The sequence below is a fragment of the Grammomys surdaster genome, unplaced genomic scaffold (assembly GCF_004785775.1).
Source record: "Grammomys surdaster isolate TR1022 unplaced genomic scaffold, NIH_TR_1.0 190, whole genome shotgun sequence".
Taxonomy (NCBI): Eukaryota; Metazoa; Chordata; class Mammalia; order Rodentia; family Muridae; genus Grammomys; species Grammomys surdaster.
The window spans coordinates 6,271,576-6,290,735 of NW_021604635.1; the positions used below are offsets into that span (position 1 = coordinate 6,271,576).

At 40.2% G+C, this 19,160-nt stretch overlaps 1 long non-coding RNA gene across 7 annotated transcripts in view; it reads right to left on the reverse strand.

The window, feature by feature from the left end:
* Positions 1-261: 261 nt before the first annotated feature.
* LOC114622592 overlaps positions 262-19,160 on the reverse strand; it is a 64,421-nt gene continuing 45,522 nt past the window's right edge. For 3 of the 7 annotated variants that reach the window (XR_003711644.1, XR_003711638.1, XR_003711640.1), the window contains 2 exons: positions 1,857-1,969; positions 262-893 (listed from right to left, as the gene is read on the reverse strand). This is a non-coding gene — a long non-coding RNA (uncharacterized LOC114622592). Of the gene's footprint in view, positions 894-1,856; positions 1,970-5,117; positions 5,267-19,160 lie in introns of all 7 variants that reach the window. The other 4 variants (XR_003711643.1, XR_003711641.1, XR_003711642.1 and 1 more) reach the window with 2 other exon arrangements.

A 19,160-nucleotide genomic window follows, 5' to 3' on the forward strand; every position in this document is an offset into this window, starting at 1 on the left:
CTTTGGAGTCACGTGACTAGTGTCCAGCTGATGGTAAGAGATGATTGACGTGCTCTCCTTAGGGGACCAGAATACAAAAGCACATGTATTCTTTCTTCTTGCACAGCCTATGACATTGATAACCTAAGCATCTCTATCAGGCGCAAGTTGAAAATACTTGCATTACCTTCAACTTGAATGGCATTGGCACTCTGCATTCTGGGCCAGAACTTGGAACAGTCATCTTGTCAAAGTGAGAGAGAAGTAAGCTACAGTGAAGTCTTCGTATTTCCACTGATTAGACCAGTTTAATGGGTGCTAACAATACATTTACCATCATCAACCAAAAAAAATTACACAGGATTTAGACCTCAGAGGCCCCCATTTTGGAATCTTCCTTAAATATTTTTGTTTTTAATTTATCTGTTGCAATTCAGAAAAGTGGGATATTTCTCCATTTTTGTTCACATCAAATCTCTTAGCTTGTGTTTTGAAGAGAAATATAAGTTAGCCGCTGTTTCTTCCCGTTATAATCTCCCTGTCTGTAATTACATTTCTTCTTTTATCCCCCCCTGTTCACTATCTTTTACTTTTAATGTTTTCTTTACCTGACTTTTCACGCCTCTATAAAGGACCATATGTATATGTCCAAGATCATTAACAGATCCATACTCCTACTGACTTGATTTTCTTGAGTTCTTTGTCTTAACAAAACTTTTCATGGTTTATACTAGACAACAAAAAGTATTACTAAATGAATTCTTACAAAAAGATTTGCTGTCACAAGGACTCTGTCACATGGCGTTGTACAGAGGCTGAAGGAGGAATGAAGTGCCTAGACTTTCTTCCCATTTTCTCTCCCCTCTTTAACCCAGATTCCTCATAGATTCATTTCCGGTGGTAGAGAGTTCTTCCTGTAACAAAGGACAAAGATGTGGTGATGACCTTAAGTTAGAATTCTCAACGTAAGTCTTTACAGAGGTCCCACTATCAGTGGAGGAGCAAGTGTCACAGTGCTGTTAGCACTTGCCATGGACAGAGGCCTCAGCAAGAGCTTCCCTTGTCTAAGCCTCTTGTATAAACTACTAACCAACAATACATTGTCTGTGCAGCAGCTGCTGTTCTAGTCAGCAAACAGAGAAATGTATGATTGTCCACGGAGTTCTGAAAGTCCAACAATAAATGACCTGAGGATTCTGATGCTGACAGTTTGGCTCCAGTCTAACTCCAGAGCCCTTTCTCAAAAGCATTGAGTAAAAGAAGGGACTTTTTAAATTACTCATGCTCCTGGGTAACAACCAAGGTCTTTTGACTCATGATGCAAGGCTTTCTTTCCGTAGACCCAACTGCTGTTAGCAATTTTTTTCTCTTCTTCCTTCTCTTTCCATGCCTTTCTTCCTTCCTTTACTTCTTTTTTCTTTTATAAATTTTTCAAGAATTGATTCTTTATTAGTTTTGTGTATGGGTATGCATGCAGATACTCCTGGGCCTCAGTTTGTATGCAGAGGTCAGAGAACAACTTCAAGAAGTCTGTTCTCTCTCCTGTTAAGGTACAGTCTCTCTTGTTTCTGCTATTCAAGCTCCAGGCTCACTGGCTCACTGAACTTCCAGGAGACTCTCTTGTCTTCAGTTCCCACCTTGCTTTGGAGTGTTGAGATTACAGACTTGCACCATAATATCTGCTTTTCTACAGAGAAGCCAGAAATCACATGCAGCTCATCAGCTTGCACGTAAAAGTTTTACCCACTGAAGCCACTGACCTCTCTTTTGTGTTTCACAATATCTCAGGATGAAGCCCAGATTGACCTGATTCTGTGATCCTCCTGCCTCAGCCCTCCCTGCTCCCCACACCCCTTGTTAGAATTGTAGGTACTTACCACGATGCTGTGTTCAGCTGGTACCAAGTCTTGTGGGGAAAAATACTGTGTCCAGTTAGAATTGGATACTGTCTGGCTTACTATGAATACCAACCGCTCTCTCTTGTGGGTGTCTAAAACAAAATGTTGACACTAAGTTTATCATTCTGATGGTATAGCTATAATACAACTTCTAGGATATCTTAAAATGTATCATGTTGAATAGTCTACGCATGTAACATCTAAGTATTTGACTGTGTTTCTGATTTTCATGCAGAGGCTTAACTATCATGAAGATAAGCGTACATGCTTTCTTAGGCTTCCATTTAGATGAGTACTTTGAACAAACACTATAAATTTTTCTTGTTGTTATTGTTGTTGTTGTTGTTATTGTTGTTAGCTTTGAGTGGTATGCTAAAATTCTTGAAACAGAGATCAATATTCAAAACCCTCCCATGGAGGGCATTATTAGCTGGTGAGAAAACTGAAATAGCTTAGTCTCTGGGAACTACATTAGAGGACTAGTCACCTTTGTTATGAAGCAGTCTTTACCTTATGGAGACTATACCATGCCTCTGCCCAATAGGTTATAGTAAGCAGCAAGAGAAGGGTGTGGTGACAGCATGAGGTGGTTAGATTTTTTTGAAGCATATGAAAAAACTATTTGAAACTAAAGTTAGGCTAGCCCATCCTTCCTCGTGGTACCCCAGTATATTTAACTAAGATTATATGTATGTATGTAGTCAAAGAAGAATTGAAGCAATGATCTGGATAAATTTAAACTATGCGTCACTTTCACTGGCAATCGTCCAATAATTTTGGTCCCTTTTGAATTAACTAAAATTATTTAGGCAACTGTGTTGTAATAAATGTTATCTGAGGTATTTATACTCCCCCTCCTTAGAGCATTTAGTTCCCAAATAAAAGACATAAACCTTTATATTTATTACAAGCCTTAAAAGCACTAAAGCTGCGAAGATATCAACCCTCTATGCAATTTTATCTACTCCCTTGTCAAAATCCCCCAGATATCACTTAACCATGTTCCACCTCCACTGCTCATCCTCCAATAGGCTAGCCCTTGTGGCCAGGGCTCATGATTCACTTACTCCATGGCATCTTCCTTCTCAATTCCTCTCTCCTCTCTCTCACATGGTTCCTGCCTAAGACCCCAAACCCGAAAACCTTCAGCTCTGCCTACCTCTCTTCTTACCAGCCTTGGTTGGCTGTAGGGCATCTTTATTAACCAATCGTGGATAACTTAGTAGATAAGATTTACACAACAAAAGCTGGTATTCATGAGGATCTGCTAGTCTTGGAGCAAGCAGATCTTGGGATATAGAATTTAGCGCTTGAATACAAATGGCACCAGACCAACCTCCTCCATAGCTGCTTCAGTGTCCCTGTTCATTTTCTATCTGAATCAATAATCTAACACAAAAGGGAAACCCATAGTTGAAAGTTTGATTGGATAGTTTGATATTTTACTCAGAGCATGAATCCTGGTTGCCTGGAGAAGTCAATTCAATGGAGAGATCATTCTAAAATACCTAAAGCCAGCGTCATTCAATTTCTGGTAAAAGGAAACAGATGAATTGCATCTTAATTACAATGTTCTGGTTCTATCCAATATCATAAAGTTTTGCAAGAAAAATAATATAAATCTTTACCACGCCAGGGCATGGCACAGCAGCCACAATTATTTTAACAGCATTTTCAAGAAGCCTTCTACATAGCAGATAATGTTCTCTCTGTTTCAGAGATAAATGAAGCCAAGGCAAGAATTTAAAAGAAATAATATTTTTTTTCAACATCATATCTTTAATACATGAACCAATGGAAAAAAATTCTTTGCTATCAAATCCAGTATTCTGTAAACTTTAAAGATGCATAAAACATAAAATTTCTAATTAGTAAACTGAAATCCAGGTGGTATTTTAGTGTCTAATATCTTAGAAATATTCCCAGGAATATAATTCCATAATAATAAATTTTATGATGTGCTATCTCTAAATATTTTTGCAAACAAATTACAAATTTTAACTATTTCAGAAAGTCAGTAAGTTCAACTTAACAAGTCCAAACATGAAAAGGACAAAGACTAACAAATCATATTTGAGAATCAATGTTCCCCAATATATAATTCTTGTTATTTCTGTTAGTTACTAAAACAAGGAAATAACAGTGTCATGCAAGTAGTATGTAATGTTATACATAAACCAAGTATTATGGTTGTTTTTAAAATCAACTTGATACAAATTAGAGTCACCAAAGTAGGGAGCCTCAACTGACCAGCTGTCTGATTGTGTTGATTGATTATGGAAAGACTCATTCCGCGTGTAGGTAGTGCCTTCTGGTAGCAGCCCAGGGAAAAAGAAGACCAGCTTGGCCTTCCCTCTTGCCTCTGAGTTGGCATACACAAGTGCTGCCACTGCTGAGTCCTTCAAAATATCAGAACTAGCATTTCCAGGTATTTATTATGGACCTGGGACCAGAGACCCTCTAGGAAACTTTCAGGCTCCCTGCACCAGACTGGGACTTCTGAGTAACTGTCTTACAGATACACAGTGAAAGACAGCTGTTGTAGACTATCTGACTGTTAAGGCATTCATCCTTAAGCACTGAGTATCCAAGTTCTCAGATTCTCAGATGTAATTTGGTATAGTTGTTGGTATAGTAATTTCTGAGGCATGTGTGTGCATGCATGCGTGTGTGTGTGTGTGTGTGTGTGTGTGTTCATCATGTTCATCATGCCCTTTGTTCTGTTCCCCTAGAGAACCCTGATTAAAATACCAAACCTAGCTCCTGGGAGTTGAAACAGAGAGATCATGAGTCTGATGTACCTACCAAGACTATGTTGCAAACACTGAGAAGAAAAACAAAAAGAAAAAATCTGATCATGCAATAGAGTGAGTATAATTTCTAATTTATTCCTTGGATTAGAAAATTAATAAAGACCTGATCCTAACTTTGGAGTTTACAGTAGGTTCCTATCGTTTTTGTTAAGGACTGGGAACTTCCTTTCTTTCCTGTTGTGGAGCCAACCATCTGTTGACAAATTCACCTACAGACAAGGAAGACACACAATTGTCTTGGTAGACATCTACCTTATCTTCTTGTCTTCACTGACTCTCAAACCATTTGGACTGATGACTTCATAACATAGGAGACTTGTGCACACTGTTCTCCTTTCAGAATATAAGCCCAGATCCTTTCTGTTTCTTACAAAGATCTGCTATTCAAACTGCTAACACTCATGAGTGATCAATTGCCAATACGTACAGTTCCTCTGATGCATATCTATGATCAGTTTTATTTTGGATGAAGAGTGAGCACCTGAGGAGACCTCTTTGGGCTGTCCTGTTTGAACCATTGCAGAGTTTCTCTTCCTGGGTTGCATTTTTAGCTAGTTTTGACTGGTCAGTTCAAATCTGGAAAAACAGTGACAGTGGAGTGGGGCGTCAGAGAATGTTTCTACCACTGTCAGCTCCTGTGGTCCACACTCTTCTACTCTTAACTAGCAACAGGATTATATCCCATCTCCCTAACTCCTCAAAACCCTTAACCACACCCCATACCTCCCCACCCTCCCACCTCTGCCTAATGCTGGTTTTTTGGTGACAGGTTTGGGTTTTTTAATTTTTTTGTTTTTTGTTTGTTTTTTTTGTTTGTGGGTTTTCCTTTTTTTTTTTTTTTTTGAGACAGAATCTTACATATAGCCCAGGCTAGTCTCAAAACTCATGATCCCCCTGCTTCGGCTTCCCAGGGACTAAAGAGTACAAGCATGTACCACACCTGGTTGAGAAATCATTCCATCATTTGTTCTATGTGTCCCTTTTATTTTGTTCCTATTTATTGTCTGGGGTCCTTTTAGCCATTACAAGGTGACTGTTCTCTCTCTGCCCTTGAGGTTCTGCCCACACTTCCAAATAATTGCTTCCTTCTGTGTACCTCTTGTATTTAAAAAGCACATCCTAAAAAGCACTTCTGATTGTGTCCCCTAGACTTCAGGCATCCTTTCCCAGGCAAGTTTTTAAAGTCAGATGGTGTTGCCGGCCACCAGCCAGTCTGTAAACAGCAGTTACTCTTCAGTCAAGTGTCCCTCCTTTCCCTAAACCAATTAGCTGTGGCCTTTAAGGTTGGCAACTGTGTGCCTGTGTGTGAGAGTCTGTGGTGAGTGTGCTTTCAACAGGGAGTGAGAGGACACAGAGCACAGCTGTTTGGAGGCAAGCCAAGTATGGCTGCTCCCTTTCCTTAGAGAAGATCCCTAGTCAGGGATGAGGACTTATCATCAGTTGTCTTAATTTGCCATGGGAAAAATAATATGCAAGATATTTATTGAAGACTTGATGTCATATTTGTTTTAAGAATGTGTTGGCTGTGTCTCCATGTACCCTTTCACAGATCTGGGAAAGATATGTGGAGGAGGGGATGCCCAGGGTTTCTCTTGTTCCTTAAACAAGTCAGAGCAGCTTTGCTCATCATAGACTTCAAGTTAGTTTTGCTCTTGTACACACAAAAACTTTGGGGACAGTGCAATTGCAGTATGTTCATCATGTAGCATCATGATGAGGTTGTATGGAGTGTACCTAGAATGTGCCCAGTACCTACATTGATCATGATTTCTTTCCCTGTTTTGACTAGATTTCATCTAACCAGATCTCTTTCCTTCGTACTCATTTGTTTGTTTGTTTGTTTGTTTGCTTTTATATTTCATCACATGTATCTTTTTAAACATCAAGTCTTAATTTCACAAGCAATCAGACACTAGAAAATGACTAAAGCTAATAATTCTTTATTAACACAATTATCCATATATACTGAGCTACATTTCCGTGAGAGCCAGTCATATCATGTACTGATCAAATATGAACAAGTCCTAGTCTATAAAAATACTTCTAAAAATTTTGATGAATAGACGAATTATACAGTTATTGCCAAAATATCAGAAGATGTCAAATTTTACACAGCAAATATCAAGCAAAGTATACAATCAAAAATAAGATCATTTTGGATAAACTATTTACAATGTAATATTGGTAACAATATTGGGATTCTTGGTACCTACAATATCCCTGTTCTTTTCACCCCACCACAGTCATGAATAGCATGAAAGTGGGACTAAGTTCATAAAGCTTATGAGAAAAGTCACATAAATTACATTTTATAACCACTGAAAGGAAGGCAAACGAGCACTTTCGAAGCAAGTTGGGCATTCTCTCTGTCCTCACTGCAGCCTTGCTATTCATCATTGTAACCTGACTTTGAATGAAGTTGTATTTTCATGTTAGTGTCTTTTGAAACATGCAATTCCATAAGCATTCCATTGTGATAAAAAAGCCCTTGTGTCCATCCAAACAGAGAAAACACTGTATCACAGCTACTGGTGGCTGGTCTCTGGCAACTATTTAAAGGAGATGGAAAAAAAAGAGAGAGAGAGAGAATTCAATATAATTCAATCAAAGACTGAGGAATACACATGAGAGAAAACAAAGCTGGATAGAAAATTGGTAAAGTCAGCATTATTACTGAATGTAATGCTTTACAGTAGCTGAGAAAGGGCTAGAAAGAGTGTGTTGTGCTGGCACGATACAACAGCTAATTCATATGTATAACCACTGAAGTTCACATGAAGACTTATCAGTGCTTGACACTAGGGGATGTCACCTCATGTTTCTAGATAGGCAGACGAGAATTCTTTTCATTGGTCATGGAAGTCAAGGAATGGAATGTCACCAGTGTCCTCTGTGTCCTGTGACCTGCTCTTGTCTGTGTCCTGTACCATTTCAATGCGTCATCAGGGACAACAGTGCTCAAAGGATGCATGTGAGAGAGAGCACAGCCATTCTCACTGTGGTTTCTCTTGGCCAGCCAGCTTTAAAAGCCTTCTTGTACTCAAAGATAAAAGCCCTTGACCTTTTAACTCAAAACTGCAATGTCTGATGGTTAGAACCGATAGTCTAGTGTGTCCCCTGGATAGATTCCCTTGCAGGTCCCAATGGGAGCAGTGATTTGAAACATCCTCTTGGTTTCAGATTCTTATTCACCACCTTTTAAAGGGGAAACATGATTGAGAGTGAAATTTGGACTCATAAAACTCTGCATTAATTACATACTGACTCTACACTATTAAGACAAAGTCCTTTGAGGCCTGGCCATCAGATATCTTTCGGAGGAGAGGGTCTGGGCTGTTATTCTTACTAGCCCCTGAAAGAGCCCCATCCTCTCTCCTGCAGCCCCTTTTGTCCCCAGCCCTTCTTTTTTCAATGGTTGCCATGGAATCAACCATTAACATATGAAAAGCCATACACAACACTTTTCCCTTTACCCCTTCCTCCCCCACAACTAAATGCCTGTTGCTAAAGCCTTGGTCCTTAATATTCATGTAAAGGAGGGTGGGATGTGAGAACAAAAATAAATTTCTAAGTGAAAACACAAAGACATGTTCAACTTCCATCCTCTGGGGGCAAAATGGTCCATCTTTTTTTAAAGAGATAGAAGTTTCTTATTTTCTGTCCTCTTATTGAAGTGTCCCCAGACTATGATAGCTATAGTCCTACACTATAACTAAATTTGTTCACCAGAACATATTTGAATACCTTCATGTGTCTGAAGACAGACATGCACACTTCTTAACATACTATGTCAATAGCTTTTGCTTCATTGGGAAAGCAAATATCAATAATCAATTCTCACCTTTAAAAATAGTTTTTTAAATTTATTTAAAAATTTGGCTTTGGTCCTGTCACCTCAAATAACAATCTTCCATCTTAAAAAGAATAAAATCTAGTTCATTCTGGATCCATTCTGAGTGGTCATGGCCCAGAAACACAGACTAAGATACCCTAAATTCCATGTTCTAACATGGGAGCAGTTCCAGGAAGTTTTCTAGTTTTACTGAACAATTAAAGTAATAAATGAAAACACATTTAAAATATATTTGTGGGTATATCTGAGAGGTAGTTACAGAGAGGTGGGGAAAGCTTATCTTATAGGCCAAAGATGTTATCTGCTAACACTCTTATCTTTGGGTTTGATAGAAAGTAGTGGATCTACTAAATTAATAGTTTCCAGAGGCTTTTGTCTGTTAATCAGATAAACAGGATGTTGGTTCTGACACAGGGGCAGGCAAGGAATAGCTCTTGAGGGGTGGAGGTGAAGTTAACTGAATTCAAGATAATTGGCCTCTGGGCCTGTAACATTCAAATCTCTCCATAGTACTGAAGTTCTAATCAGTTGATCAGTCTCAGCAGACACAACTTTCTAGGAGTTCTTCTTCTTCGAAGTCCAGAAGAGATACAGAATTATATATTGCAGAAAATTATCTTACCCACTATGCAGACTACATAAAAACTATATAGGTTAGAATTGTTCCTGGGTGTCAGGTAGCCGATTTTATTAAGATACTCATTTCTGTCCTTGTGTATGTTGTCAAATTAATACTATATTGTTGTCCAGCCTTCACACTGTACATTTCTGTTACTAACTCCACAAGATTGAACTCACTAGAGTTGAGGGTAGGAGTGCTGGTGAGAGGAATTCAAGTTCTTGCCTGCAAGCATGAAGACCTGAGTTTGATCCCAAGTACCCATGGAAAAGCTTGTTTGGAAATTTGTTCTTTGTGGTGGTTTGTATATGCTTAGCCCAGGGAGTGGCACTATTAGGAGGTGTGGCAATGTTGGAGTAGGTGTGGCTTTGTTGGAGGATGGGTGTCATTGTATAGGTGGGTTTTGAGGTTCTATGCTCAAGTTCTGCCCATTGTGGAAAAGAGAGCCTGCTTCTGGCTTCCTTTAGAAGACAGTCTCCACCTGATTGCCTTTGTAAAGATGTAGAACTTCCAGTTTCTCCAGCACCATGTCTGCTTGAAGGCTACTATACGTCTTGCCATGATGATAATGGGCTGAACCTCTGAAACTGTAAGCCAGCTCCAATTAAATGGTTATTTTTTTTTAATAAGACTTGCCTTGGTCATTGTGTCTCTTCATAGCAATGAAGACCCTTAGACACTTCTATTAGATTACAGAGAATTGAGGAGGTGAGACAGAAGGATCCCTGGGATTGACCTAACCCCAAGCTCAGTGAGGGATCCTGTGTAGAAAGACAAATGTGAACAGAACATGAGGAAGATGACTAATGACAATAACCTCTGCTCTCTAAATGGACACCACAGCAAGACAGACAGACAGACAGACAGACAGACAGGCAGACAGAAATAGGGGCAAGATTTATTAAAATAACAAATATTTTATAAAGTATATTAGACTTCATATAGTACAGTCATATAGACTATTCTGAAATTACCACCTACATAATATTCTCACCCAGCATACAGACCCAGAATTTTCTGGCTTCCAGACAGTTTTATTTTCAACCTTGTCCACAGCTGCTCATGCTTATGATTCTTTAATCTAGCAAGAGGGGCCTTGTGGAAAGAGATTTATTAATAGTGGAAGCAATCATAGGAGTTAAAGTAGAACATTTCCCATTTGGGGCCTACAGTAGTCAACTGTGTAATTTCGTCCAAGGAGAGAAATTCTGGTGACTATCCTTCTGCCCACGATGGATCACATTGATTTGGACAATACACATGAATATCTACATATGGAGTTCATCAGAACTCATTTGGTTGTTAATAGAAAGAACCAATTTAAACAAATGAGCAAGAAAGCAAAGGAAGAGAAGAAGAAACATTGACTCTTGGAATTGAAAGACTCTGGAGACAATTGATGTAGGCATTACTGAATTAGTAGGTCAATGGGTACCCAGGGTGTATCATCTTCCCTTTTCTTCCTTTCTACTTCCCTGCCTCCCTTCATTGTCCAACTCCTTTCTCATGGTAAGGCCACCTTCTACTATAACAATGAAGACTCCCTTTGAGTATTTCAGAAAAGTATTCAAAGAAAATTCCAGATGTACATATCCTGTTTAGTCACCCTTTGAAAGAAGTCACTATCTTCTTTTGGTTTCCCTGAACCACAATTAAGAAAAGATAGTCACTAGCCTGGCTTGGCCAAATGTCCAATTTTATGTTTATCTCCTGAGTCAGGGGTTGTCACCCAGGCTTTTTTATCCCCCACCTTCTTCTGTATCTCAGGGTTCAATGTTTATTACACAGTGAGATAAGAAAACTGCCAAAGATGTCTACAAAGAAGAGTTATACACACAGGCCTCTACTCTTCCATGCTTGAAGTTAAGCAAAGTTCATGTTAAACCGGGGTATCTAATATTCAACTTCATTAATTATCTGTGAGAATGGAGTTAAGAGATTATATCTACTATCATAAAAGATTGTAGTATTTAAATGTGCCTCATATGAAATTATATCTTATACCTATGCAACATACATCCTAGAGAAATTCAAACAGGAAATGATGCACAGACAGAGGAGAGGCCAGTTGAATCAAAAACAAGAGTTTTAAAAAATAAGCTTCAATCAGCCAAGATTTATTAATTAACTAATTAATTTATTTATTTATTTCTCATGTGATCCATTTGTGTCTTTAGATTCTAGGAGGAGAGAGAGAAGGGAAGAAAGAGTTGGAGAGAGAGAGAGAGAGAGAGTCAGAGAGACTAGACAATTGTGTTATCACAATAATTGCAGCATAGCACAGAACCTGGGGATAAATGAGAAATAGAATTGGTTCCTGTCCACCAATACAACCAGCAAGAAATTGATAAGGCATGCACCTCCATCCCCAAATAATGCAAGCCTTGAACCTCGGCGATACCTTTCCCTTCTTGCTACTCACTAACATCCCTAGATCCTGTGATAGCCTGCACACCCAATGGTATTAGATGAAAGATATTGGATTCAGGCTTTAAAGGGATTGGCATAAGGCACCTTGAAGCCCCAGGCTTGTTCTTGCTGTCATGTTAGCATTCAAGTTGAAACAGCTCAAGTGTTGCTGTGAGGTTTTAGACCATCAGGAGTTCTCCAAAGCCTCCATTCCTCATTTCTATGATTTTTTACCTATCAAGCATCTGGGTAGATTGACGGGGGGCTTATCTTCAGTTTGTGACACTTGGAAACCTCCCAATCACCACACAAAAGGAAGGGAAAACAGGAATATGAAAAATCTAAAACCTCCCCAAGGTGAATCCATAAGTAATTTAATTTACACAAAAGGTCTGTGCAGCTGCCAAGGGCTGTTGTAACTAGGACCATCATTGGGCCTTAAAGCATGTCTGTAGTCTTTAGGACCGTCATTGGGCCTTAAAGCATGTCTGTAGTCTTCTCAGCAATCACTGCCCTTTCAGGTTGTTCCGACTCAGTTAAAAAAAAAAAATCTGGGAGAGTGACCCACTGACAATCGCACAACAATTCACTTACTTTTAAACCACAGCATTGGCTTTGGAACTCCTGCCTAATGCAGTTTGTTCAACAAGCCTCAAGACATTGATGTTCTTACTGGTTTAAATTTCACTAATACTGTTTATCATAAACTCATAGCTCTCTTGATAAATTAAAAGTATTGCTACACAATGCTCTGTACTTTGTTAAGGAAAGTCTCCTTTATAACCAGATGCCCTTTCATTTTACTTCTTCAAACATTGTTCTGGAGCCAAGGAGCTAGCTCAGCAGGAAAGGTACCTGACAACAAATGAATCCAATCCCTTGAGCTCGTCTCCTGGAAGGAGAGAACTGACTCCCACGGCCTGTCCTTTGACCACTATGTATGTACTATAACATGCAAGTCCACACTCCAATACATTTTTAAAAAGTACTTAAACTCTTACATTGAATTTTAGTGCATTTCCACCAGAAGCCATCTCTTTTTAAGACGATCCTACCTTGATCTGACTGCAACTTTATACTTTTACCGATACTTATGTGAAATCAGTAGATAATCCACAGTCAATTGAGCACCTATTACATGCTTAGCTACAACAAAAGTATTGAGGGAAAAGAAATGAAAAGTGGAAGAGAGAGATAATTTTTCTCTTGAAATATACAGTCTTTCCAAAGACACATTATTTATATAAGTAAAACAATTTTTTTAAAGCATGCTAAAAGGTAGACTTGCTGACATATGGCTCAGATAAACGTTGAGCTCCTCATTTTGAATTACCATTATTGAAAATTCAGTGTGTCCAATATAGTTAGATTCTGGGGACACTAAAAAGATTAACACCCCTCACATGGCTCAATACTCCACAGGTAAAGCAGGCATACACACAAATAATTGTCTTAGTAAGTCACAGGCACAGATTCTGAGGGTATAGCTCCAGAATCACAAGGTTCCTAAATAATTCAAGAGTAAAGTTTCTTAACCTCAGCACCACTTACAGTTTAGATGGTGTAACTCATTTCATGCTATGACTATTCTGTCTATTGAAGGGTATTTTTCAGAGTCCCTTTTCTCTGCCTACTACATTCAGGTTAGCAACACCACCACTACCACCACCACCAACACCAACACCACCACCACCACCACCACCATGACCACCACCACACAAGCTATGCTAATCCAAAATGGCTCCAGGCATTACCAAAAGTTCCTGGGGATTCAACTAGGTCCCAGTGGAGAATCATTGCTTCAAAAATCTCCAGAACAGTGTTAAAGGACAAATAGAGACTCATTATACTCTCCGTTTGATTGGGGGTGAGGGCTGAGGAGCAACTGGGGCTGTACAGATGAGAATTAGAGAATGTAAGGGATGTACCAGCACAGTGTGTCTAATCAGTTCCTGCTACTTTGCAGAAATGTAGAGGGCAATAAATAATATCTATTTATATTTGTTAAAGAATGCAAGCATAGGTGGAGGGCCCTGAGCATGCTGTAATATACTGGGCTTAGTAGAGTTTCCTAGGTAATATAGAATGCCAACCAGAAAGTACTATACTAGTATTTCTGGAAAGTGTCCTCATGAGATCTTAGCAAAGAGGATCTGAAATCTCTAAGGCTCCAACAACTATTGTGATTTATTTCCTCATTCTAAATAAATATTCCTTTGAAACTACATTTGTATTCTTCATCATAAAGAGAATCTTCTAATTGTTCAACTCTACTTCCCAGAACCTAAGCCTATCCTGCTGGGAACAGATCCTCAATAAATCACTTTGCCATGTCAAGGTCACCCTTGACCTAGGCTTTGAATAGAAGCCTCTCCTACTGGGGAGAAAAGACATTGTGTTCTAAGTGTGGGAGTTTTGTCTCTGAAATGATTCACTTGTATATGCACCCAGAACAAGCTTGGGAAAAATGGGTATGCCTTGGGATTTTCTGATTTCACACCGTTGAACTCATAGAAGACCCAGTCCAAGCATGAGATTTTAAGTTTTCCAGAACTGCATTTACCAGCCCTGCATTTACCAGGCTTTGAATGAAAGCAAGGAATCAATGAAAGGAAGCACTTCTAACTCTATGTCCTAACTGGCAGGTAGAACTATGAAGCCACTTGCTAGCCCTAGAAATAAATGTTCTTCCTCCCCTCTGTCTAGATCTGGACTCGGTGGTTCTTTTTGTGAGTTGCATTTTCTGTAAAGTTAAGCATAGATCCATTCCTAAGCTTGTTGGCATGTGTTAACACTGCTGAATAGCTCAATCCATATCTTCCAGAAATGTTAGGAAAGCCTACCTGAGATAGTCGTCGAAACTCTAGACTTGGCATTGAAAGATTTCTCCTCATTGAGTGAGAGCAATGCGTCAGTGATTTGGGTCTCAGATCTACCATCTTCCATTCACATCAACTGATAGGGTCTAACATGATGTTAGACTCAAGGAGTCTTGGAGTTATGACGAGCTCAGTGGGTAGGTAGAGTAGATGAGCATATAGTGGTTAGTGTTTGTTTGAATGGTGTTTGTAATGGTTTCTGAAACCTGACTACTTTGGCTTTCATCCTACATAGAGCCTAATGGAGAAGCCAGTTAAGAGTCCTACCTCCCACTGTCTCCATCTCACTGACTGCTCCAACCAACCACAGATGCTTTTGTTAGCTATACCCCACCAACACTGACACTCTGCCCATAAGACTATAAGACTTTCCTGAGTTACCTCAGCTTTGAGTTCTTTGTAGTAGCCTCAAAAGTTTAATCTCTTTCACACACACACACACACACACACACACACACACACTCACAGACAGAAGAAGTTGTTCTCATATATGTCTGGTTCCCAGGCTGTGTGTGTAAGTGTGGAGTTGGGAAGCAGTTCGCCAAGAGAAGTTATAACAGCCTGAGGTGAGGGTCACTGTAGCTAGTTGACTTTTTGAGTTATGACAGATACAGAGTGACTTTCCCTAATGTTCCTACATGTGTAGACAAGTGTGGCAAGTGTCCATGGTTCGTGTTCCTTACAAAAGATCCACATGGTGCATACCAGGCAAGAGAACCTGGTGGCCTCTCTCTCACAAGAGAGAAATTGCTCCATGGGCAATTTCCCATGAAGCCTCTCCTAGTGGGGATCAAAAGGGATGAATTAGTCTCTGGCTCACTCCTAAATGAGTTCTGGGTAATCAGGACGTTGCTGTTCCTTTCTCAACCATCAGGGCACAGCTTCCAGGACCTTACAAGACCTTTTTTCTTGGGTCAGTCCGCTTACTAGAGTACAAACTGATGTATTTCTCCACCTCTTGGCCAATATGAAACCTAGGGATAGTGGTTAGAGGAGCTGTGAATGAGCTGTATGACAAAATGTCTCACATGCATGTGTGGTCCCAATATGGCAGGATGGAGGCAGGCTACTAAAAGATGCCGCACTTAGAACCAAAGGCCAAGAAAGGAGAGGGCAGATCTCCCTAGACAACAACTCCCAGAATCAGGAACAACAACTCCAAGGCATCAGGAAACATTATAGAACCCAGCCTGTAGATTACGGGTGAAAATACATTTGTTATGAGAAGGACATTTGTCTTCCATCTAAAGATTTTCCATGTTGCACCATGGTTCTTCAGTGTTCAGTCTTACAGCATGTGGTCCACCATTTTAACACCTGCCTTGTGCCCCCATTTGCAGTCAGTGAAGGCCTAGAGCACATGACTTTGCCTCATGGTCCTCTGGGATATTTTCTTACTTGAAATCAACAACCATGGATGCTTTCCAAGGCTGTTTGAATGCCCTGAGAATGTGCTCCAGTCAAAAACACTGTCTGCTTTTATTTTACAGGAGGGGTTGTTAACTCTGGCACCCCAGCCAGATTCCTCTAGGTTCTCATTGTGCCTTTGGCCTTCCCAGTCAGCTCCTAATGGGGTAATGAGTCTGTGCCCAGTGCAATAAGGGGGAGGGGCTGAGGGGAGTGTAATCAACCAAATCAGGAAGGGCAGAGACGCAGAACGGAAAGTTTCTGCTCCTTTAAATTCATTTTTGCCAAACTTGATTTCGGAGTTTGGGCTTTTTGGAAACAAGAAATAAAAGGAATGGTCTCTATTTTTTTTCCTGTGAGATGTGGCTCATGATAACAACCCTGGTCTCATAGGAACAATATAACCAATATCTCAGAGACCAGGGTCTGTTCATAACATACATATGAAAGTGCATAAGAAATTGTCCCTTCTCTCTGACTCATTAATCTTCCAGGATTTATTGGGGTTTTAGACAGGATACACAGATGTATTTTAGGAGAAGAGGAAAGTGGTGAGCATTAGGCAGTGAAAGCCCATGAAAGGACTGAATGCACACATTATAAGTGTGGCACCAGTGTCAAAGTTGCTTCATGAGCCGGCCAGAATCAAACAATAAGAAACTTAGAGCCAAACAAGAATTATTGCCAATTATGAATTTTTCCAGAAAATTAAACAGATGCTTTCACAAGAATGCTCTGGAATCTAGGCAAAAACCATAAGGACCACCAAAAAGGTCTCCAGAGTGACCAATGGCAGCTATTGGAATAGCATGCCAATGGAACTTACTTTCCCATTAGAGGATACGAGCACCCCTAAGATCAAGTTGCTACGGAATGTCCTGAAGGTCCCTGCCCAATCCAGGGCCTCATCCAGAACTAAAACAGCCGAAGCAATCTCTGTCACTTCACTGACAGCAGAGAGACAACAGAGAAGGCTTGCTTGTTTGTATTATGAAATTCAAGGCTCGTGGTTCCTCAGCGTAGAGAGAGACATCCTTTCACACCTGCAGCCTTTGCTATTGGCTCACAAGAAGTACTGTGCTAATTGGCTTCCCAGATGTCTCTTTCAGTGGGAATTATAGACACAGGTTGGGCCAAAACCCAGTGTCATGAGTGGGGACTTAGAAGCCTTTCTGTCCTCCTTCATTATGTGCTGAGTAATGGACCAAGTGCCAGATAGGTCATCCCTCAACCAGACTATCCTGAAGCCACTCACTGCGTGTTCTACAGATGCATCCCTGTTTAACAGTTACTGATACGAGAACCGTGACAAATGCAGTGTGGAGCAGCTTAGAATACTTTGGGATCAAGGAGGGAATTAAACCACATTCATTCTTTACTGCATAGGTCTATACAGAGTATCCTAATGGGACACACAAAGATGGTCCTATATCTTCATCCAAATTTGGAATTCCTGATCTACTGAATGGTTCTACCATATTGGACCCCTAAAGAAGCCTGAGCCAAAAGATACTTTACACACTGGAAAGTACGAGACAGAAATGGCTCTCCCTTTGCAGACCAGTTCTTCCACTTGCTAGCCATGTGATCGTGGCTTAGATATTTAATCACTATGCATCTCGGCTTCCTCATATATAAAATAGAACTAATAATAGCCACACTGCAGAACCATTATGCAGATGAAATTAGATAACTCTTGATAGTCATCCAGTATGAGAAAGTTTCCGTGAATGGACAAAGAATGTGCTGTTTGGAGGAGCCCACCCTTCCTTGCCCCATGTTAAGTCCCTGGCTCAGCAGGAACACCTGTGGTGGATTCTGCTCCTGAGCCTGGTTACTACAGCCTTCCCTCCCAGTCAAGTAGACTAGTTGTTCCCCATGGCAAATACTAGTGTCAGGATCTAAGATTAGAGAAAAGGACTTCAGAAGGCAGTGAGAGGCTCCTCCCCTCGCTCTTTTCACCATCTCTCATGCCTGCCATACATGGTAAGAAACAGACTCAGGGAACACCATTTGGGAAAAGAGGGGTGTGCAGTTTATATGGGTGATGACTGACCCATCAACAAAAATAAAATATTTTAAAGGACATCAGAAGCCATTTAATGACCCCTCCTCCCCTTATCTCCTCTGAAAATGAATGGTTGGATGTTGCCAAGGGGTTTCTGAAAGACCAGGGCTCTTGTTGGCTTCAAAGTTATTCTGAACCCAGCACCCCTACTTTTAAATGCCATGCATGCTTCTTTGTTGAGTGTATGTCCCAAGAAGAGATGCACCCTAATTCCTCTCCATCTATCCTCATACCTTACCTAGAGTGTAGCCTAGATCTGTGATGTCACATAACGCTTGTTATTATCACAGGATCCAATTATCACTGACATTATGCAATGGTGTTTTTAAACTTCGTGATGCTCTAATGACTGATAGCATACTTTGGCACACTGTTCATCCTTACCTCATCCAGAACTTCTTAGATGCCACAAATGAAGTCCATGATTGGCATTTGATACTCAAAGGCATGCACACCTCTTGCATAATGGAGGTAATTGGACAGGGAGGGAAAGTGAAGGGAAGCCCTTAGATGGAGAATCAAGACCGTTGGAATGAGAAATGGGTGGGACAGAATTGTACAATCAGCCCTCATCTCCTCACAGGAATGAGGAAGTCTCATCTAGTCTGTCTTTTATCTAGCTTATGGATCTTCCGAAATGACAGAAGGGTGGCTGGAGACAAACTTCATCCTTCTTTGCTGGTACTGAGAGTATCATTTTGCAAGAATGGAACAAAGGTTTGCTGCTGACTAGAAGATATGTCAATGGAATCAGCTTCCACAGGTGTCAAAGCAACACACCAACAAGACACCAGAGGAGTTGGAAAAGAATGGAGGATAGCCTAGAAGGCTCCTGTACTTTTACCTCAGGAAGAGGTTGCTAATATGCAGATGACAGACTCGCTTTGTTAAAGCTTTGTCTGGCATGCACAGACACCATCTAAATCCTTAATCCAGTTTCTGAGAGAGCCTCTAGAGCATTTACCATCATTATTTAAAGCAAACAGAAACTAAAACCAACAAATGAGTATTAAGCCCTTACATCTTTGGGCACTGTGATTTCTTAAGAAATAAGCATCCCAAGCAATGATTCACAGAAAACTACAGCACCCTTAGTCAAATATAAGACCAGAAGGAGAACAATGTTCAGGCTTCTTCAAGGCACCCTGTACTATAGCTGTGAAGACTTTAACAAAGCACTTGAGCAAGTCTTATTATTTACAATGTGGGCATATGGCCCACAAAGCCACATTGAT